The sequence below is a fragment of the Mauremys reevesii genome, linkage group 1 (assembly GCF_016161935.1).
Source record: "Mauremys reevesii isolate NIE-2019 linkage group 1, ASM1616193v1, whole genome shotgun sequence".
In the NCBI taxonomy this organism is placed as follows: domain Eukaryota; kingdom Metazoa; phylum Chordata; order Testudines; family Geoemydidae; genus Mauremys; species Mauremys reevesii.
In genome coordinates this window covers 272,859,970-272,882,798 of record NC_052623.1, presented here as the reverse complement: position 1 = coordinate 272,882,798, position 22,829 = coordinate 272,859,970, and the positions used below count along the sequence as shown (strand labels likewise).

General features: G+C 45.2%; 1 long non-coding RNA gene across 1 annotated transcript; it reads left to right on the top strand.

Moving 5' to 3' along the window:
- The first annotated feature begins 9 nt into the window (after window positions 1-9).
- Window positions 10-22,115, top strand: LOC120373806. The gene is made up of 5 exons (XR_005585737.1): window positions 10-62; window positions 1,861-1,935; window positions 15,970-16,040; window positions 18,195-18,671; window positions 20,261-22,115. It is a non-coding gene; the product is annotated as an uncharacterized LOC120373806 (long non-coding RNA).
- The last annotated feature ends 714 nt before the right edge of the window (window positions 22,116-22,829 follow it).

Below are 22,829 nucleotides of genomic sequence, written 5' to 3'. Positions count from 1 at the left end.
GAGGCGGAAGCAGAGTCGACGGGGGAGCCGCGGCCATCAATCCTGCGCCGTGAGGACGGGAGGTAAGTCGATCTAAGATACGTCGAGTTCAGCTACGCTATTCTCGTAGCTGAAGTTGCGTATCTTAGATCAGTTCCCCACCCCCCACCCCCAGTGTAGACCAGGCCAAAGGTGCCACCAGTACTTTTTGCTGATTTTTCTTAGAACTTTTTGTTATGGTGCAATACTGAACAATATCCATGAGATGGCAGCATTGGTAAAGTATCTAATAGTTTGGACTAAGTAACTCAATTTCACGTCCTGGTGCTAGATTTGTTTTATGCTGCCTGGGTCATTGTTGCTAATAAGCAAGAGTTTTGTCCTTTGAGTCAATGTTATTAAATGCATCTTGTTTGTGGAGAGCAAAGTGTGGATGTTGAGTGTGGCACTGGCAGAAGGGAAAGTGTTAGAAAAGCACATGGAGCAGTTTAGATCAGGTACTGTTCTTTGTGGAATCCCAGCTGATTACTGAATGTTTGAGGTTTTCCAGTCAAATAATCTCTTTAGCTGTCCTTGATTATTATTAACAATATGTGTTTATTTGTGTTGTAGTAGCTCCCGCAAGACTCAACGAGAACTGGATTCCCACTTTGGTGGTTGTTGTACAAACACATATTAAAAGACAGCTCCTCCCACAAAGAGTTTACAATCCAAATTAAGTAAAGGCTCATTGAGTAGACTTATAAACAATTGGAGGAGACTGAAGTACAATGGTGATAAGAACACAGTTCTATATACTATTCTCATACACTAGCCATGTGGCAACTGGCAGGTTTAGAGTAAAAACAATAAGACATCTGTGATACTAGCTCACCCAACTAGCCACTAAGTACTGATATTAGGGACCATGGGTCTCAAACCCTAGGCTGCTTAGGAACTAGTAAGTTCTAACCTACCATGTAGTGACCTGCTAACAGCTGTCAGAATAGAATCTGAATTCTGACAGAGGACTGCAGTCCTGGGATCTGGTTGGTGGAATGCTGGGAGTTCTGATTGGTTCCGAGCTTTTATTTAAACCCAGTGTAGGCATGGGAAGTTGTCCATATATTGGGTTATTTCTACTTAGGGCTGCTTCTGCTGCAATACCTGCTCCTAATCTCCTGGTAACCTGACCCTGCCTGCCAGACACTTGACTTTGGGTTTCCCCTCTGGCTTGTCTTGGACTTGACCTCCTGGTATCTGACCTGTCAGAGCAGGAGTCAGGCCCACTAGGTCAGACAACCCATGTCCCAGTTGTGACAGCTGAGCATATTCAATGCTTCTTAAATTCTGGCCACTTAAGCGTTGCTTAGGTCTATTTCTATTCAGGACAGTAGTTAAGCAGGTGCTTAAATCCCATTAGTTTCAATAGGATTTAAACATGTTCTTACATTTAAACACCTCCTTAATTGCTTTGTTGACTTGCATCTTGGACAGGATCACTGGAGTCTAATCTTATGTGTGGTGCCTATGTCAGTAGTAATAAACGAAAGACAAATAGCAGTCCAACTGTGCCTCCCCAAACAGCTAGGCATGGCCCTCACCATGCTTTGCCCCCAGACCGGCAGTTCACGCGCCGCCCATGATAGCCTGTGTCGAGATGCTTATTCATCCAGTTTGACCTGCAACCCTTCCCTATGAATCTTTTCCCCTTGCTTGGGATGCAGGCTTCAGATAGTTCTACAATTTTGACAAAGTAATTCTAAGCCTTCTTCACATTCAGATCATTGAGTTCTTCAGTACAGTCCACGTCCCTAACTACTTCCCTTAATTTTTTTAAGTTTGCCCTTTTGAAATCAAGGACCCGAGTTGCAAACTTTTTTTTTTAATCCTTCCATTTAGTTTAAACTGAATTAGCTGACCAAGCTTGTCCTCTACAACCAGATCTTCCATGAGGTCCTCGCCATTTTAGTTTTGGTAAGTAGTATCACCTTATTGGTTTGGTGATTCAAATATATCCATTTTTCACTTCATGGACACTTTCCTAACGTATTTTTGGCTCATGGTATTTCCAAGATGACTTGGACCTACAAATTCCAAGTTTGTTTTGTTGATTGACCTGGTAGCATGGAGGCACAGATATCTTAGAGCCTAGAGTAGGGGCTTGGAAGGGGGACAGGAGCCTGGGGGCTAGTGCTGGCCAGAACTTTAATCAAAATTAACTGTTTTAATCAAAAGTTTTTCAACAGAAAATCCTATTTTGACTAAGCCAAATTTTTGGTGAAATTGTACCAATTTTGACACTTTGTTTACAGATAATGGAAAAATCAGTTTTGAAAATATCAAAATACCACATTTCAACACTTTTTAATGAAAATTTTCAATTTTTCATATGGAAATGACCTGTTTTGAAATGTACTTTATATAAAATAATTAAGTCAGTCAAAACAAAATATTTCAATAGACCCAAATTTTTTTTTTCAAAAAAAAAATATTTATTTTTTGTTTACTTCCTCCAAGTTCAGGATTTGAAAAAAGTCTGAATCCTAAAATTCATAGGGCAGAAAATCTATTTTATGACCAGTGCTACTGGGGGCATGGAAGGGGAGTTAGAGGACTGAGATAGGCATGAGTGGTTCAAACACTTTACCTTTAAGTTTTGAAATATTATTATGGTTTTATTTTATTACCCCAGCACTTAATTTGATCTGTGTCAGTCAGACTATTAACTCTTCTGCAATTAGCTCAAGTTCATTTAAGTATGATGCATATTTTATCTGCAGAAGGGACTGGCCTGCAATGCCTGCCATTAACGAGGTGCAAGTAGAGCATACAGTTCACCCAATTTCTCTGGGTGAAACATTAGTAGCTCAAATAAGGCAGTGGAATGATGGGCTACCCTCATATTATTATGAGGCTCTGGTTTCAAATTTAGCAGAGAATATACAGTGCAATTATATAATGGTATTTTGGATATTAGACAATGTCCTCCCTTCTTACAGACAGTACATATTGTATTAATATATTAATACTTAAAGAAAAAAAAATCCCTGACTACACTTATAGTATAGACCAGTTTTGCTACTAAATGCAGATCTAAAATACCAGTACAATTTTAACCAATTCCATTAAAGCTGTTTTAACCTAAATATGTCATACAGATCAAATGGGAATTATTCCTAAAGTGTGTTTTCTCCTGAAAGCATTTAGACACCGTTGATTGTCTTCTCTTCTGTAGTCCTGTTCTACCTGGAAACATGCACAGCCTCTTTGTATGCTGAAAAAGCTTTTGACTGAGTGGAGTGGGCCTACATGATGGAATTCCTGATGGGAGCTTACTCTTTGGAAAAAGATTTTTAAACTGCCTGGACTCCATTTATGATAAGCCCTAGTGATGCAAACTTTAGTCAGCTGTTAGAAACCCTTGTACTTCAGAAGAGACTTAGAGAACAACCTTCTCTATTCCAGGATACAAGATTAATTTTGCAGGCTAGACCTATAGTAAGCACTGCTATTGGCCAAAATAATCTGGTCCTCTCATCAGTGGTTCTCCACAGGTTTTACAGAAGTTAGTAATTGAAACTGTGATTAACATTCATCAAATACTACTGAATCTTTTATTTTTTTAAGAAAATTTAAGATACACAAATGTGGGCTCTCTTTTCATTATCTTGGATAGTACATAAGTTATGCATAAAATGTATATTACACAGTGTAATAGAGTTCACTCACCACTGTGGCACCTCCTGCTGGCTGTCTTGGGAATTAGCTTCACCAAGTGCTGACAGTTCTCTCAGCTCTCCAGAGCTCTCTAGAAATATAGTGCTGCCTGATATTATGGCTGTGAGATTTAAGCTATCTATATTTATAGTAGTTTCATATGTCATTGGTCTTTAGCTGCTCTGCTGAGGAAGCCTTGGCTGTGCAGTAATGGAGGTCTAGCAGACAAAAGGCATAACAAGATCTGATGGCTGGAAGATGAAACTGGACAAATTCAATCTGGAAACAAAATGCTAACAGTCATGGGTGGCGGGTGAACCCCTGCTTTGGGGAGGCCAGCCTGCTGGCCCCACCCCTTCCGCCCAAAGCCCCATCCCTGCAGGCTGGAGCCCAAACCCCCCAAAAGAAAAAGCCCCGACCGGAGGAGCCGCTGCCCACCCACCCCAGCCACATCAGGCCAAGCCGCTGCTGCCAGCCCCCCGACTCACCCCCCCACACACAGCACCAGACCGAGCTGCCAGCCCACCCCACCCCCCCAAGTGCCAGGCCAGCCCCAGCACCTCCAGAGTTGGGCCAGCCCCAGCGCCAGGCTGAGCCTGCAACCTTCCTGAACGCCAGGCCAGCCGCAGTGCAGAGTCTTCCCGCTGGCCTTCCTGCCCCAATGCCCACCCCCGCCAGATTCAGGGTAGGCTGAGCCACTGGCAGCCTCCCCGAATGCCAGCTCCTCCTGTCCCCGAAGGCCCCCCCTGCCAAGCCGCCAGCCCCAGCAGCACCCAACCAAGCCTCCTCAGTCCACAGCTGCTGGCTCTCTGCATCGCTCCTCACTCCCCCCGTCCTGAGGAGGATGGACGTGGTGAGCAGCGTGGTCCTTCAGGAGTGGGGGGTAGAGTGGAGGAGGCAGTAAGGGTCTCAGGGAAAGGAGGGGGGCCACCCCAGCCCATTTGTTCAGCGGTGGATTGGCTGCAATGCCAGCAAAGCCTTCCCTGGCCTATTATACCCGCTGCCCATGCTAACAGTGTTGGTAATTAATCACTGGAACAACTTACCTAGGCATGTGGTAAAATCTCCTGCAGCTGAAGTCTTTAAATCATGATGCCTTTTTGAAATACATGATCTACTTCAACCAAAAGTTGTTGGGCTTTTTTTTCTGCATTCAGGAGCACAGCCTTCTTTAGTTGCAATTTGTGGAATGAAGCAGTTAACTGTTAAGCTAATTTAGCTGCACATTTAGATAGTGAGAATTTACTGGGGTATGTAGGCTATTACATATATAGAATGGCTACATGGTTATATAGAATGGCTAAATGTTCAGTTTTGTGGCACTAATTTCTGCAATAACACGTACAAGTGGCATTTAAATGTAATGAGCATTTTTCAAAAGAGCACAATTAGGGCTCAAGTGTGTTGTGCCAAGCCAAAATTGCACCAAGCAGGAGGACACCTGGCCTGGAAAATACACCTGCTGTGATATTTCCAAAGAGGATTATGGGTGCATCAGATGCATCTGCAGCCCCAACAGTTTGTGTTAAAATTGCACCCAGTAATCCTTCCCACACAAGCTGTCCTTCATTGACTCATTAGACTAGTTAAATTACATGAAGTGTGGCTGCTGTTGGGCCTATTGAGGGGCTTCTGCATTGTAGGATATCTTCTTATACAGGAATGTACTGACTATTTGGCTGGCCTGCCTGCTACTTCTTGAGACACTTATTTCTCCTCTCAGCTATTGAGTATGGAATAGAGGCATTTTCTTTCTCTCTCTTTCCCAAAGCACCCCATATCTTGCACTGTACTCAGACTCATTGACATTTCCCTCCTTCCTTTTCACTGTGAAAAGAATTGCTCCTTGTTCAATCCCAGTATGGCCCGCGCTCCATATTAGGTTAAGGTGAGGAGCCTCCTATACCTTCCTGGCCTTTCTTCTCTATATTAGGGTCCCTAATCTTACATGCTTTACACGGTCTCTTTTTCCCTGGGGTGTTTTTGAAAATGACACTGCTGCCATCAGATGTGCATGGAAGAAACAGCTGCACAGTCTTCACTACCTTGGCTTTTGTACCTACCCATGTTTTCAGAAGGGCACAACTCCTTATTTGCAAATATTTGCAACTTTATTTTTAATTGTGGGGATGCTCATGCATGCACAAGGAGAATCTAGTCTCTGTACATGACTAAATAAACTCTTATGTTTTCCCTCATGTTCCAGATGCAAAAGTGAACCTTAGCCCTTGTGTTCCATATTGGCTTTACCCTTAATTACATAGGCAAAAGGAATTTTAAAAGATGTGCTATGAAACAATAAGGTATAAAGGGGCGATATTGGGGGGTTAGAATGTGACCCTAGGTCTGCTGGCCACAGACCCATTATGCTTCCTGAGTTTGTTTCAAAAGAAAGTTGGGAACCAACTTTTCAACAAACTTTATTCCCTCTGGATGCTCAAACCCCCCTTGAATCCTGACGATTCTATTATACTATATTGCCAACCCCAACTCATCAAAAATCATCATTCAGGCCCCGAAACAATCATCAGGGTGGCTAAAGAAAATGGATTTTTTTAAATACAGTAAATGTTTGATTCTCTTTCTTTGCCTTCTGCTTCCTGAGCTTTAGGGTGAACTCACTTCACATTTTCAAGCTTTTTCTCTGTAACCATGAGGGCTCAAAACTTACTTTTTTTAAATGAAAGTTGAAATTCTCCTGCAATCTCTCTATTCTGACAGCTGAGGCTTTAAGAAAAACATCAAATACCATGAGACTTGTGATAAAATCTCAGGAATCAGCAACACTAATTACACCGTCAGCTATTGTTCTTTACATTTTGTAGTTAATCTTTCAGGAATAACAACCTCCTTTCCATATCAGGTATTTCTTCTAATTTTTAGTTTTTATTAATTGATCATATTATTGACAAGTACAGTGGACCTTATTCACCATCCATGACTCCAGTTTTACTTTGTTGTAACTCTGTTGGAATCAGGGAATTACAGAGGCATAAAACTGTAGTAATGCAGTAATGAATCAAACCCTATACATATACTAAACACACATGATTCTCAGAGACAAAGAATACATTCCATAACAGACATCTGTTAACTGTACACTAGTTGGTTTAATTTCTTTAAATTATTTAATAAGAAAAACAAGTTTTATAATGTATGTTCCATGAACACACTCCACCTACTGAATAATAAACATGGGGAAGGAGCAAATGAGGAAATAGCAAAATAAAGACTGTATATTAGCCCCAAGATTACATTTTAATGTAACATTTATCTAGCCCTAGCTGTGCACAGGGTGCAGCCAGCAAAGACACTTCACTGCACCCTGGAGTTTGAAGTCTAGGTAGATGTTTGTTCATACATACAAGAGAAGGAATGGGAAAATGACAAGATCAAGAGGCTTAACTAGTGATATTCCTATACCATACCCCTCACCCTTGTATCTGAGTGCCTACGCACATATATCATGTCTAGTCTAGATGCGATAAATCGACCGCTGAGCGCTCTCCTGTCGACTCCGGTACTCCACCAGGGCGAGAGGTGCAAGTGGAGTCAACAGGAGAGCATCAGCCGTCGACTTACTGCAGTGAAGACACTGCAGTAAGTAGTTCTAAGTACATTGACTCCAGCTACATTATTCATGTAGCTGAAGTTGCGTAACTTAGATCGATTCCCACCACCACCCCAGTGTAGACCAGGCCTAAATGATGAGGAACAATTTGAAGAAGACCAGGGTAGTTATACTGAAAAGTGTCAGGGAGGGAGGCTTCGGGAGTAGGATGGTTGCATAGAAGAAGGTGTTAGGGTGACCAGATGTCCCAATTTTATAGGGACAGTCCTGATATTTGGGGCTTTTTCTTATATAGGCTCCTATTACCCCCAACCCCCATCCCGATTTTTCACACTCGCTATCTGGTCACCCTAGAAGGTGTGAGAAGGAAAAACTATATAATGTTCATACTTCTCATCAAAAACATGGAGGGGGAGGAATCCCTCATGCTTCATTGTGTCATTCAGATCAGCATAACGAAACATAAAGAGTACGTCTTCACTACCCGCCGGATCGGCGGGTAGCAATCGATTTCTCGGAGTTCAATATATCACGTCTCATCTAGACGCGATATATTGAACCCCGAACGTGCTCCCATCGACTCCGGAACTCCACCGGCGCGAGTGGCGGTAGCGGAGTCGACGGGGGAGCCGCGGACGTCGATCCCGCGGCGTCTGGACGGGTAAGTAATTCGAGCTAAGGTACTTCGACTTCAGCTACGCTATTCACGTAGCTGAAGTTGCGTACCTTAGATCGACCCCTCCACGCCCCCAGTGTAGACCAGGCCTAAGCTACCAAAAGCAAAGATGGTAGAGTTCACCACTACAGAAGGAAGGACGGTGCAGGGGCTTGGATGCAGGGGCGGCTCCAGGCACCAGCGCTCCAGCTAGGGCGGCAGGCAGGGTGCCTTCGGCGGCTTGCCTGCGGAGGGTCCGCTGGTCCCGTGGCTTCAGCCTGCGGGAGGTCCGCCGAAGCCGCAGGACCAGCGGACCCTCCATGCTTGGGGCGGCAAAATGTCTAAAGCCGCCCCTGCTTGGGTGCTAGCGGGGGGGGGGGGGGTTGAGTACTCTGGATTCAGTTCCCTGCTCCACCACAACTCTGTGAGTTGGGCAAATCAATTAGTCCCTCAGTTCCATCTGTAAAATGGAAATACCACCTACCTCACAGGGTTGTTATGAGAATAGATATACTAAAGATTGTGAAGCACTCACATGCTATGGGGAAGGGCGGGGGGGACCATATGACTGAAATACCTTCTTTGAGAGCTAGAATGAACACAAGGATTTTGAAAAGACTGTCTTTCTTCGAGGGCTGTCAAATAACCACAGTTAACTCAAGTTATTAATGTAAAACAAATTAACTAGATTAAAAAAATTAGTCATGAATGGTGGTCAAAGCGTGCATATGAATGTTTAGCATATCTGGCACATAAATACCTTGCAACACAAGCTACAACAGTGCCATGCGAACACCTGTTCTCACTTTCAGGTGGCATTGTAAATAAGAAGATGGCAGTCTCCTGTAAATGTAAACAAACGTGTTTGTCTTAGGGATTGGCTGAACAAAAAGTAGGACTGAGTGGACTTGTAAGCTCTAAAGTTTTACTTTGTTTTATTTTTGAGTGCAGGTATGTAAAAAAGATAATAATTCTACATTTGTAAGTTGCACTTTCATGATAAAGAGATTGCACTATAGTAGTTGCATATAGTGAATTGAAAAATACTATTTATTTTGTTTATCCTTTTTACAATGCAAATATTTGTAATCAAATATAATAATATAAAGTGAGCACTGTACACTTCTGTGTTATAATTGAAATCAATATATTTGAAAATGTAGAAAACATTTAAGAATATTTAAATAAGTAGTATTCTATTATTGTTTAAACAGTGCAATTAAAAATGTGATTCATCATAATTAATTTTTTTATCGTTTGACCGCCCTTCTTTTCTCCCATGTAGATCAGTCACTCATTGCTGCAGTGTGTCTTTTCCAGAAGTTATTATATGTGATTTTTGCACCAGGTGGTGCTAATGCATCCAGCTTTCCCTTTTGAAAGAAGATTTATGTGTAAAGCACAAGCATGCATCACAGCCGCTTGTCACTCTTCTCTAGGAATCAAAGGAATGGGGAAGTGACAAGATCACTTGAGAGTTGGGGAGTCAACAGGACATCCTTAGGCATTCAGGTATCATAATGAGGGGCACATTATAGGAACATCCCTGCTAAGCCTTTTGATCCTGGCACTTTTCCATTCCTTCACTTCCGACAGAACAGTGACAGCCCTGCACAGTTGCACCTTCCACATACATCTCTTGTGTTGACTACACTAGCAGAATAAAGCAGCAGAATAATAAATTCAATCACACTTCAGTTGAATTTTTGGAAGACCTGTTTTTGTGTAAAGTACTAGGAAAACATGTTCTCAGTTTGCCTCCTACCAGTACCTATGAAAAAGGGATAGCACTACACTGAAACACAGGTCTACAGCCTGCTTCAGGACCTGCTCGAGAATTCATGGACTACTCTCTCTTCCTCTTAATAGTGGCTGGCAGAGTAGAGGGTGAAAGATGGGAAATTCCATTTTCAATATAAATATTTTGATTGGCATGAAAAGGCAGGCAGGTTTTACACAAAATGTCATGGGCTCTTTATCTATCTGGGATATGAATGTCTTTAAAACAAAAGAATTTACAGAAAACTGAAAACAGAAACCATTTTTTGACCTTGAGATACATTCCAGTATATCGACAAGCATCTATATTGTTGTAGCTTGCCTACAAAAGATGGCACACAAGTTAATGGCAGGCAAAAGAAACTGGAAAAAAAAACAAGTTTACAATAACAAATCACAATAAGGTTAAATCCCACATGAGAAATTTTTTTGCACTTTTGCTTTGGAGGCTAAGAGCCCATACAAATAGGAAACAGTATCTGTCCTGTGAATTAAAACACTGAATACAAGTATTGTAATACAAGTAGAACTTTATTATACAGAAAAACTGTTATCACAATTTAAACATACTGCATTTACTCTGCGCCAAATTGACACTTGGCTAAGCTGCTGGAATTCCACTAACGTGAATATCGCAAGTAGGTGCAACAGCAGGGGCTTAGTTCTTAGCTGCACCAAGTTCATGCAAAGGAGTCAAAAGTTAAAGCAAAGATGGCTGTAAAGCACCTTCTATGCTTCCCAGGATCCTAGGCTGGCCTGGGGGCTGAACTGGCCCCCAGCACAAGTTAGAGCAGCCACAGGGCAATGGAAATTGGTCGGGTTTCCCTTGACTGTCTAGCCACAGCGTAAACAGCAGAGCTCTTTCCACCCTAGTCCACAGTTGGACCACTGCCAGCTTGGTTGCTTTGTTCTCCTCCTGGCATTCTGCTGATAGTCTTGCTGATACACTGGCTACAAATTGCTAAGAACAGCTAGTCTGACTTTTACTGTAGATTTTATTATTTTGGTATTACCAAACCTCAGCATTTGAAAATCATATATCAGACCTGCCCCCACCCTTCCCCATACCCACCCTCACCCATAAGATTGGCTTAAAGATCAGGAGATGTTTTTAAACGCAGTCGGCAGTCTGCCTGCTGATATTTCAGCCTTGAGGGGGAACTGCACAGCACTACCATGTGATATCATTTAAAGTTCACATTGAACCTTAAACACACACAAAGATGGTGGCTTCCTCTTGGCTGCTCTAAAGAGAACTTTGTTTACTCTCTTCTAGCCCCTGGGGTGCAGTGATTCCATTCGATCCCTCTTCACTTTTCACTCTCTCCTGCTGCTCCTCATAGGCTGCTGCCCCACTCTTCTCCTTCAAATCCTCCCTATAGCTTCTTGTTACACACCTTTCCCCTTACATTCAACTGCTCTCGGTATCTTCTCTTCCTTTCCCCCCTCAGCCCTTATTCTGCTGCCACTCCTGCACTCCTACATCTCCCTGCACCCCTGCCTCCAGTCTATCTTCTGGACCCTGAATATTCTGCTTCATGCTAAGGGCCACAGATCGATCCCAATGGGTTATTGCAGCTTGGGGGCAGAACTAGCCCTGCCAGTCACTGACTGCAGGGCAATGCCCAAACCCCTGAAGTTCCCTTCAGTTTGATGTGCCCCCCTTCCCGCTGGTGACTGGCAGCTCAGCAAGGCCTCCCGGCTGCAGGGCTTTTTGCAGGGAAATTCCAAACATTCCCTAACCACTGGGATCAATAATGTGTCCATCTGATTCCCAGCCGTGCCCCAGTGCTGTGTTTGCCCTGGGGGGAGCTTGTCGCCTCAGCCCCACTTCTCCTTCTGAGGCATTTGCAGCAGCTGGTGCCCCTGCAGGCTTCAGGGAGAGAGCAAGGTTGAGAAAGTCGAGGCACAAGGAAGGTCCCATGTCTCCTGCTCCCCTGCCTTATAAAGCAGAGGGCAGTTCCCCCATCACAGCCCAGGCTGGGTGGTGTTTCCTCCACCTCCTCTCCCACCAGGCACCAGGCAGAATAGGAAAAAAATGGCTCCAGGAAAGCAGCTCCTTCTCCTCCATCTCCATGAGGGGAGTGACCCCAGAAGGCCAGCACTCCAGATAGAAGATCACACCTGAGTCCCTGTAGCCTGCGTCAGTTTGACAGCAGAGGTCAGCTACGTCCTCTGCCTCCACCTCCCCTCAGACCACAGATGGAAGTTACCGGACACAACAAGGACACTGCCAGTGATGGAAAATGTGGTAAGGGGCCTCCGAGCACAGCTCTCTCCCCCTGCTGCCACCTTTATGGAATCAAAGAAACGTAGGGCTGGAAGGGACCTCAAGAGGTCATCAAGTCCAGCGCCCTGTGGTGAGGCAGGACCAACTACACCTAGACTACCCCTGACAGGTGTCTGTCCAACCTGTTCTTAAAAGCCTCCAATGATGGGGATTCCTCAATGTCCCATGGAAGCCTGTTCCAGTGCTTAATTACCCTTAGTTAGAAAGTTTTTCCTAATATTTAACCTAAATCTCCCTTGCTGCAGACTAAGACTGTTACTTCTTGTCCTTCCTTCAGTGGACCCAGAGAACAACTGATCATTGTCCTCTTTATAGCAGCCCTTAACATTGGAAGACTGTTAGCAGCTTCCCCTCTCAGTCTTCTTTCCTCAAGGCTAAACATGCCCAGTTTAAAAAAACCAAAACGTTTTATAACAACCCACACTCCCATCCCAGAATCCCTACTCAGCTCCAAGGCTGAGACCTCTAAAGGAAGCACAGATCATGCAGTAGAAAGAAGTAAAGCTTCTATTGAGCCCATTCTTCAGCCCCAGCTAACCCAGAAGGGGCCCACCAGGGAGTGGGGGGACAAGTAATCCCAGCCTCTCTGAGGATAGGGCAGTGACTACTTGAAAATAATTTGCATCAAGCTCTGAGACCAATTTTGCATCTTCCTCCTCCCCTCCCTGCCCCCAAAGCAGAATTAGGGGGAGAAACTCCCAAAGGGGAAATAAATGAATAAAGAAAATCAGCACTGTTTCCCCTGCTCACTTTCACAGAGTGCAGCAGGGCAGATCAATGTGGAAAGGTCAAGCCCAGACATGCTGATTCCTATAGGCATTCATGCACCTGCGTGCACACAAAGGGAATTTTTCCTCTTAGGAGAGGAAGGCTACCTGTCCAAATTAGAGTTAGAGGATCAAATAGTAAGCTATGCTAAAAGAAATAAAAACAAGTAAAACCCAGGAAGATAGACTCTTTCAGGCAGCGTGCAATAGTCTATTTTAAAACTATGCTTAGGGAGTTTGCAGCTGCCCTGGATAAGCTACAGCTATATATCCCCCCTTGTGCACCCTGATAAAATGTAATAAAGGAATGGGGATTTCCTGCCATTCCTAAAAGCCTAGGACAGTATCAGGCTGTCATCACCCCCAGTCACCATGACCTAGCTATTGGGCTGTCATTTTTCCCAGCTGCTGCTGTGGGTCACCACACCCTAATGCCCAGGTTATTGTTCCCAGCTTCTGCTGCAGATTGCTATGCCTCACCTAGGTTGACCAGATGTCATGATTTTATAGGGACAGTCCCAATTTTTGGGTCTTTTTCTTATTTAGGTTCCTCTTACCCCCCAAACCCTGTCCTGATTTTTCACATTTGCTGTCTAGTCACCCTAGCCTCACCACCGCCTCTTTCCTCCAGCAGATAGCTATAAAGTGATGAGAAGAGCAGCAACCCAGATGTGGAAGAACAAACAGGCAGTAATGGGCCTCTAGGCCCACCATTTTTTCATTCTAGCCCCTCCCCCACAACTCCCTACCTCCATTTTCTAAGGCCATAAGATTCCACAGCATGCACCAGTCCAAATTCAGCCTAGTGTCACTACCATAGGTAAATATGGCTATTTCCCTTGTGGTCAGGGATTTGGTTTTTCTAACTGGAAGATATTTTTTGCATGAAAGAGTAGCCTCCTCAGTATACAGGCCCTTCACAAGCAGCCAAGTCCACTCAACCATCACCTCAGCAAATAATTGTACATGAAAACATTCAAGTGGCATCAGGCCAACAAAAATAAATAAATATGGAGTATCACATGTACCCTAAGGGTATGTCTACACTACCCACCGCATCAGCGGGCAGCGATCGATCCAGCGGGGGTTGATTTATCGCATCTAGTCTAGACGCGATAAATCGACCCCCAAGTGCTCTCCCGTCAACTCCTGTACTCCACTGCCGCGAGAGGCACAGGCAGAGTCGATAGGGAAGTGTCAGCAGTAGACTCATCGCAGTGAAGACACCGCGGTGAGTAGGTCTAAGTACGTCAACTTCAGCTATGTTATTCACATAGATGAAGTTGCGTAACTTAGATCGATCCTCCCCACCCCCAGTGTAGACCAGGCCTAACTGTCTTTGTATGCCATCACAAACAATGCTAATGTAGTTGAACAGTGTGGCAGGTATAGTCCCTCTTAACCTAAAATTCTGATAGCCTAAGGGCATCTCCCTGAAAAATATAGGGGGATACAAATCTGTTTCATGCAGGTATATGGAGTTTTGGTCCTTGAGATCAGATGCTCAAACAAATCAGTTCCCAGCTATGCTAGTGATACCAAAAGAAACTTGATGGGAAGCTGAAGCTAGTCAGAGTCACTGAAAAAGTTGACTTACAATCCTGGCTCCTGTCAGGCGCTAAAGGAAGAACAGAGGTCATATGGATTTTCACATTTAAAGGATTTTCCTGCTTCCCACCCTGGAGGCATACTGATATCTGTGGACCATAGCAGGAAAAAAATGAAAAAATTATTTGTGCTTACCTGAAAAATTCCTTTCTTCAAGTAATAAAGTCCACAGATCTTGTCCATCCTTCAGACAAACAAGTCATCTAGAATAGAGATGGATATTGACATTCAAAGATCTGGATTTGTTGTCATTAGGGAGAATTTCCCATGCTCTGCAGTAGGAAAAATCATTTCACTTTTTCCTCAAAGTACAGTTAACACAATCTATAACTTAGGAAAGTAGATTTGCATTACTCTGGCTAAATTATTCCGAAGGGAGGGAACTTCGGGGCTTAGGGTGTTCCCCTGTTGCTAATGAATGACGGGCTTGGTTCTGCTCTCAGGCTACAAGCAGGCTGAAGTACCTATTGTAATAGATCTATGAACCTTATAACTCAAACAAAATAAATTTTTAAGTAAGCACAGTTAAATTTTCCTAATCCACTACAACCTTTTCAGTCCCCTCTTATACCCCCATATTCCCCTGTATCACCATACAGTATCCTTGTCTCCTCCTTAATCTTCCTCCTGCCTCTCCCACATTCTCTTGTTCTCTCTATCTTACCCTGCCCCCCCCACCTCCTTGCTCCCCACATTCCCTTAGTCTCCTTTCTGCCTCCACACATTCCCCTGTCCTTCCTAATCTGTCTCTTGACCTCCCACATTGTCCTGCTGCTTCCCAGGTCTCCCTATTGCAGCCCACATTCCCCTGTCCTTTCATGATTTCCAGTTTCCAAGAGCCCAACAAGTGGCCATCTTCCTTAGGGGCACACTGCCTTTAGTCCAGTGGAAATAGTGACCATCTACATTTGGTGAGACTCACTTCCACCTGCAAGGGCTATAGGGGAAGGCTGTCCTTATACCCAAGGACAGCCTGGTAACAGTTTTACTGAGACCAATGGCAGAGGGTGGCAATCTCATGTAAAGACAAAAGTCATAAGAGTTCTGCCAGACATTAGGAAATAATAAAAAGCTGTTAAGAATAACCATGTACAATTCATGATGATACCACCTGTGATTTTCAATGAGGTTCTCAGCAGTAGATCGCTAATTCTACTGACAAGCTCACACAAAAAGCTTGTGTTGATTTGTGACCCACATGTCACCAGTGGATTCCTGTATGAATGCCTTGTATGCTTTATAATCTCGTTGGGTCCTCTCTGTCACCTACTTTATCTCTCTTGAGAAATAACTATATGATGCAGGATCCGGGAGCCTTCATCTCTATGTGAATCCAATCAAGATTCAAGGCCAATTCCTTGTGAATGGGAGTTCATTGAATTGTCTGTGTCTGCTCCCATGCTGTTAACCTTAAAAGGATAAAGTAGGCGGCAACAAAAGGGAAATCCCTGCAGAATTAGGACTGCAAACAGTAGCAAGAAAAAGAGCACTCACCCATCTATCCAGACCATCTCTCAGGCCTTGTCTACACTAAAGAACTTTTCTGGAACACAGTATATTATGTTTCAATTGGTGCAAGACAAGCACTTGTTTCTCTACTAATCATGTTATGTCATTCTAGGAACAAGTGCCTTTTTACCTTGAGCCCACAGGAGCACTCTCCTAAATTGACTGAGCTGCAATGCGCACTGGGTATGTATCCCACAGTTCCTAGAACAGCTCTCCAGCGTACTGCACTCTGAAAGGTTTTCAGTGAGCATTGCATGATACCTCCAGAAGCCCAGGCAAATTGTGGGAGAAAGGGGTTCAAACTCATACTGTCCCCCATGAAACACCTGGAATTCCCTTGTGGATGTATCACAGAATCTCTTTGGTGCAGTCTTTCTCAAACCTCCAAAAAATCATTACACAGCTGAGTGTGGAACTCCCTGTCCTCCTTATACAGGTTCATTTCACAGAGCCATAAATAGGCATTTTAGCAGCTGGGGTGACCTAGAATATTTGCACCCCCTACCGTTTTTGTTTTTCATCATTTTTTGCCCCATTTTTCTGCCCCTGAAGCTTTTCAGCTGAGCAGCTGCCCCCCACCCTGGTTATGGCCTTGTCATTTCATGCACCATGTAGTTTGCCATATGGACTGCTTGTCCTCTTGCCTATAACTTTCCTTCCTCTCTTTGGTCTTTTATTTCTGTAACCTCCACTTGGATTTTGCCAGATCCTGGAACTCTGGACTGAGCCACTTGGGGGTCCTACCCAAGCAACTACAACAATAATGGCTGCTAGGGTTAGAGAGAGAATAGACTAGAAACTCCTGCTGAGGCTAATATGGAGGCTTCTGCATGTGGGTGATATGGAGAAGCAGTTTGTTGGACCAATGATGAGGCAGGGCTGCTCAGCCCCCTCAGTGGGTGGGGAAAGCCTCACTCAGAGACAGGTTTTAGTTTCAGTTTTGAGGTTTGGGAGCTGTGGGAAGAGAATCAGAACAGCTCAGGGAGTCCCTGATTAACTCCCAATCCCCACAAAGGGAATCTATGAGCAGCTGTGGGATCTAGTGCATGGGTCAGGCACTTCCATCCCTGTGGAGAGCAGCATGGCAGAGATCTGACACAGCCCCAGGTACCGAGAACCAACTGAGCCCTACACTGGACTCCAGACCAGGGAGCCAGAAAAGGATGCTGCCCCACCCAGGGGTGAAGAAGACACTGTGAGAGGACCCTTTCTTTTGTTTAAACTTCCTGACATTCACATCACTGCCGCATTTGTCTCTGGACTCATCCTCAGGGTACAACCTGCCTGGGAAGGTGCCAGAAAGGGCCCTGAGGGCCAGGGCTGGCTGCAGGCATCAGTGGAAGAAGCACGTGCCTGGGGCGGCACATGCTAAGGGGCGGCATTCCGTCCATTCTTGGGGTGGTACAGTCCAGGTGGTTTTTTTTTTTTTTTTGCTTGGGCAGCAAAAATGGTAGAGCCAGCCCTGCTGAGGGCTGAGAAGAGTGAGTGTTGGGAGGCGGACATTTTGTTGATTTGTTTATGTGTTAGTACTTACTAGTTAACCCAAACCCTAGCCTTCCCCAGATCCTATTTTCCTGTTCCTAGTAAAGTCCACCTTTGTTATATTGTTATGTTTAGGTCTGTCCCTCCTTTGACAGGGTTTGTGTTTATGTACTTTATTGTTTCTTGTGTACTGGGTTTTATACATTTTCCCAAGGGACAGCACCCCTTGTGTCTCAGGCACAGTGAGGAGTCACCTTGGATGAAGGCACCAGGTGTCACAGAAAAAAACCCAGGACCCATATCATGTGAGAAGAGGAAAGAAGCCCCTCCAAGTGGCAAGCACCAGGGAGGAGGCTTGAGCCGCACTTTGACAGAGGGGCTACATTTCTTCTTCTTGAATCTATAGGCTCTCTCAGATTCTTCTTTGGATCATCCTTGCTCTTTCTCTGTTTGGCCTGTATGTTGATCAACATATTTACTAGTAATATGGACCTTTGTCTGGCTGCTTGCATGTCTTCCTCTGGAAGGAGATGATACAGTTAGATGCCATAGTGCAGACACACCCCAGGCTAAGCAAAGCAAAAGAATTTGATAAAAGTATCAATTTTCATCTTTTGAATTCTACAGCTGCTATTATAGTCTTTTGCCCAGAGTGAAATATTAGGCACAGTGACTTTTGGTACCCTGCAAGGGGCTGCTGCTCAGGGTTTGTCCATTTCAGGGAACCAAAGGGTAGAGAGCTGCTTGGAAATTTTTTGATGAAACGGAGTTTTGTCAGAAAATGTCAGTTTTGTTGTACATGAAATGTCTCACAAAAGAAAGCCATGTTTGATGAACTTTCATTGAATCACACAGGCAGGGTTCCAATGGCACATAGGTCCCATGCTAGCCCTACAGCAACCTCACCATGCAGACTGGCGTGAGCCAGCTGACTCAACATGCTCCCAATTCCCAAACCGGCCTAAGAGTCTGGAAGCCCTGGTTTGTGTTCCTGGCCCTGGGGCAGTCCAGATGGTGAGACTGCCTGTAGCAAGGCGGCCTGGCTCCCAGCCGCACCTGAGAGGGCCGAGCCAGAACGGACGCCGAAGTGGGCGGAGCCACTGCCGCCTGTTCCCGCCCCCGGAAGTCAAGGGGCGGGACAGGAAGTATAAAAGCCCAGCCCCAGGGCTCAGTTGACTGCTGGCCGCCGGAGAAGCCAGATGCTGGTGCCCGAGCTCCTGCTGGGCCGAGCCTGCCCCACACCCGGTACCCTGAGGAGGACTGGCCGGGCTTTCCCCGCGCCCTGTACCCTGCTTCCAGGTGCACTGCACCACTGATCGGGAGCCACCCCAGGTAAGCCTGCACCCCAACCTTGAGCCCCAACCCCCTGCCTCAGCCCTGAGCCCCCCCAAACCTGGAGCCCCTTCCGGCACCCCAAAATCCTCATCCCCAGCCCAAAGCCCGCACACACCCCTGCATCCCATCCCCCTGCCCCAGCCCTGAGACCCCCTCCCAACCTGGAGCCCCCTCCTGCACCCCAAAGCCCTCATCCCCAGCCCCACCACAGAGATCTCATCCCCAGCCCAGAGCCCATACCCCATCCTGCACCCCAACCCCCTGCCCCAGCCCTGATCCCCCCAAACCTGGAGTACCCTCCTGCACCCCAAAGCCCTCATCCCCGGCCCCACCCCAGAGCCTACACCCAGAGTCCTCACCCCCTCTGCACCCCAACCTCCTGCCTCAGCCCAGAGCCCCCTCCCATGCCCTGAACCCCTCATACCTGGCCCCACCCCCAAGCCCTCAACCCCTTCTGCACCCCACTCCCCTGCCTCAACCCAGAGCACCCCCAACCCAGAGCCCCCTCCTGCATCCCAAACACCTCATCCCCAGCCCCACCTCAGAGTCTGCACCCCCAGCCAGAGCCCTCCCGTATCCCAAGCTCCCTGCCCCAGCCCAGTGAAAGTGAGTGAGGGTGGGGGAGAGCAAGCCACTGAGGGAGGGGGAATGTAGTAAGCGGGGGGCAGGGCCTCAGGGAAGGGGCGGGGCTAGGGTGTTCAGTTTCGTGCCATTAGAAAGTTGGCAACCCTACCCTGGGCTCAGCTTCTCTCGACTCACACAGGGCACATGGCCTTTTGTAAAGCAGCTGCCCTGACTGCTTGCCCTCATTAAGGCTGACCCCAGCAATAGGGCACCTATTGGAGCAGACCCAAAACCACCACACCCAATTCCAGAAGCTTCTGTATGTGGAGTGTAAATCTGCCTAGCAACAATGGCCCAGACACAACTCACTCCTACCCCCCACCCTCACCCCACATGGGTCTCTTAAAGAGATATCTCCCTATTAGGCACATGGGTTACACACGCACTCACTCAATCCCTCTCCCTGCTGCCAAAACCTCTCTGCCCAAGTATTAGAATTTCTGAGTTCCTTTTGTTACTGTTTCTAACATTTAACCTGAATGAAGGGCAGCTGTTACACTCATCAATTTAAACAAAGTGTTAACCCAACCTACAACAAAATTATATTTTAATTTCTTATCATTGAGTGTTCTACTCCTCTGTCGGCATAGAACAATGAACCAGGAAATGCTAAGATCAGCAAGTCACTTGAATAGCTGTAAAAGCAGCAGAGTGTCCTGGGGCACCTTATAGACTAACAGATGTATTGGAGCATGAGCTTTCGTGGGTGAATACATGTTGCATCCGATGAAGTGGGTATTCACCCACGAAAGCTCATGCTCCAATATGTCTGTTAATCTATAAGGTGCCACAGGACTCTTTGCTGCTTTTACAGATCCAGACTAACATGGCTACCCCTCTGATACTTGAATAGCTGGTTATTCTGCCAATAGTCTTCATCTGCCTTCACAGCACTTTCAGAGTATGAACATTGGCCTGTGCCCCATTGGCTGTCCATTTATACAATACTCTTTGTCCCTCAGATATCCTTGTTTGTCAATGGAAATCAGGAGAAAAAGCAGTCACCAGAAGAAATTGTTTGCTCTGAAAATGGCATACAACAAAACTCCATGGCGTGTGCAGTGCTGTTTATATGGGTAAATAAATGGCTTCTGTCCAAGTTGAACCCTCAGCACTGGAGAACAGAAAGGTGACTGGATAGACCATTTTTACAGTGGCAGGTGCAGTACAGGAGGACCACAGCACTGACTGTGCCAGTCTGGTAGAGATGACCATCCGAGCATTCAAAACACATGGCAAGAACTATTGAGTCTCATTCTTTAACACCAAGAAAATGTAGCCACTCTGAAATGTTAGTTAGCACCATTGGTAATCAACTGAAGTTATTTTGTGTGTGGACACAATGTGTATTTCAGTGAAGTGAGGAGAAATAATAATTATCTAACATGATAAATTTATCTACTGTAGAAAAGGACTCAAAGATGTGGGTGGCTGTTACCTGAGCTTTACCATATAATTATCCCTAAAACAAACTTTAAAAACTCGGGAACTGGTGTTTGGTTACCTCATGCTCTTGGGCCACAGTACATTTCCTATGTTGCATCACTTTCACTCTGTCCAAGAGGGGAGACCATGGTGCATCACGGGAGATGTAGTCCAACTGGGGTGCCTGGCCAATAGAAGAAAATGGGAACAAGAGTCAACCTAACTGTAATTCCCACGAATACCATGGCAACTGAGATGAAAGAACTCAGCAGGAAACTATCAATTCCATCAACCCCTTCCTCACTGATCTATGACCCTCTGACATGGACTTGCAGGTATATCCCTTTCCCCTGGCTAGTAAGGGGGGGCACAATTCTGTGGAAAGACCCTGGAGCAGCAGGGAAGCTGAATACAGGGGGAACCGCTGGCAAACTTTGCACACCACAAGCTGCAGCAGGAGCCAGGAAACTGCATGTGGGACAGGATGTAACTGTTGGGCACTGCAGCCAAACTCAGATCTGTTCAGAACTTGTGAGGATGTGGCAGAGGCTGGGTAGAAAACCAGATTAGAGAACTCCCAATGAGACATACTACTACCTGATCCTGACCTGGAAACCTGCAAGCTCCTATTTGTCTCCAGCAGAAACCAGACTGCAGTGCAGAGGCACCCCAGGCACTAAGGTCTGAGAAGCCCTAACCCGGGACTGCCCTCCCAAAGGCCCAGGTAGGACCTATTAGCATTTTACATTAAAATGCAACTGTTTAAACCATTGTACCTCGGGCATTTACAACCTTCCCCTTTCTGCCAACCCTAGTAAAATATATTTTCATTTAGCAGCTATTAGGTTCAACCAGGGCTAGCATCTATAGCACCTAGCATCTGAAGTGCCTTCAGCACTTGTCTCTGAGTCATAGTACACCTGGCACTCCTACTACCTTTGAGGTTTGGGGTACCACAGCTCTAGCATCTGTAACAATTTCACAGCATTTCCAAATTGGAAAACTTTGGGTTTTGAACATTCTGTGTTTTGATGAAAAATCCAAGTTTCCTATGGAAAGCAGTTCATTCATAAAAATAGTAATCATTTATTGAAAAACAGCTTTCCATAAAACAGCAACAGTTTCAATGGAAAATTTTCAGTCAGCTCTGATACCAGGAAAATACCAATACAATTATGATGAGTACAAAATAATGTTTGTAGTTCTAGATTAGAGTAAAGTGATTCTTTATATATACCGTATCTATATTCCTCTCATCATACCACTACAGGACAGAGTTAAAGTCAAAGCCACCAACTTCCCTGTTGGCAATATAGTTTCATTCTCATTGGGAATTATGGGAGGAGGCCATTTTGAAATTGAGCATTTCAGCTGATGACACCAGTGGCCTAAGTCAGTGGCTCTCAATGTTTCCAGACTAGTGTACCCCTTTCAAGAGTCTGATTTGTCTTATGTATCCTCAAGTTTCACCTCACTTAAAAACTTCCAAAATCAGACATAAAAATAGAAAAGTGTCACAGCACACTTACTGAAAAATTGCTGACTTTCTTATTTTTACCATATAATTACAAAGTAAATCAATTGGAATATAAATATTGTATGTACATTTCAGTGTATAGCAGTGATGAGCTGCTAAAATCTTAACAACCGGTTCCCTATAAAAAATTCTGATTTAAGGGATGTGCCATAGTATGGATTTTTTGTACCAATAGGGTTACCATCTGTCCGTATTTTCCCGGGAGGAATTTTTAAAATTTACCACCCAGGCAGTGATTTAAGAACCTAAAAGCCTGACATCTCTGGGAAAATACAGATGTATGTTAACCCTACCTAAAGTTCTTTTTTTTAAAAGATGGGCCTGAACTAGAAATGAGCTCCATTTCACATGTGTGGGTCCCCGCCACTCCCTTGGGGTGTGCTAGGGTGATCAGATGTCCCAATTTTATAGGGACAGTCTCAATTTTTGGGTCTTTTTCTTATATAGGCTCCTATTACCCCTCACCCCGTCCTGATTTTTCACACTTGCTGTCTGGTCACCCTAGGGTGTGCACATGTGTGGGTTCCAGCTGCTCCCTGCCCCCCCTCATTGAAGCAGGTGTGCAGGGT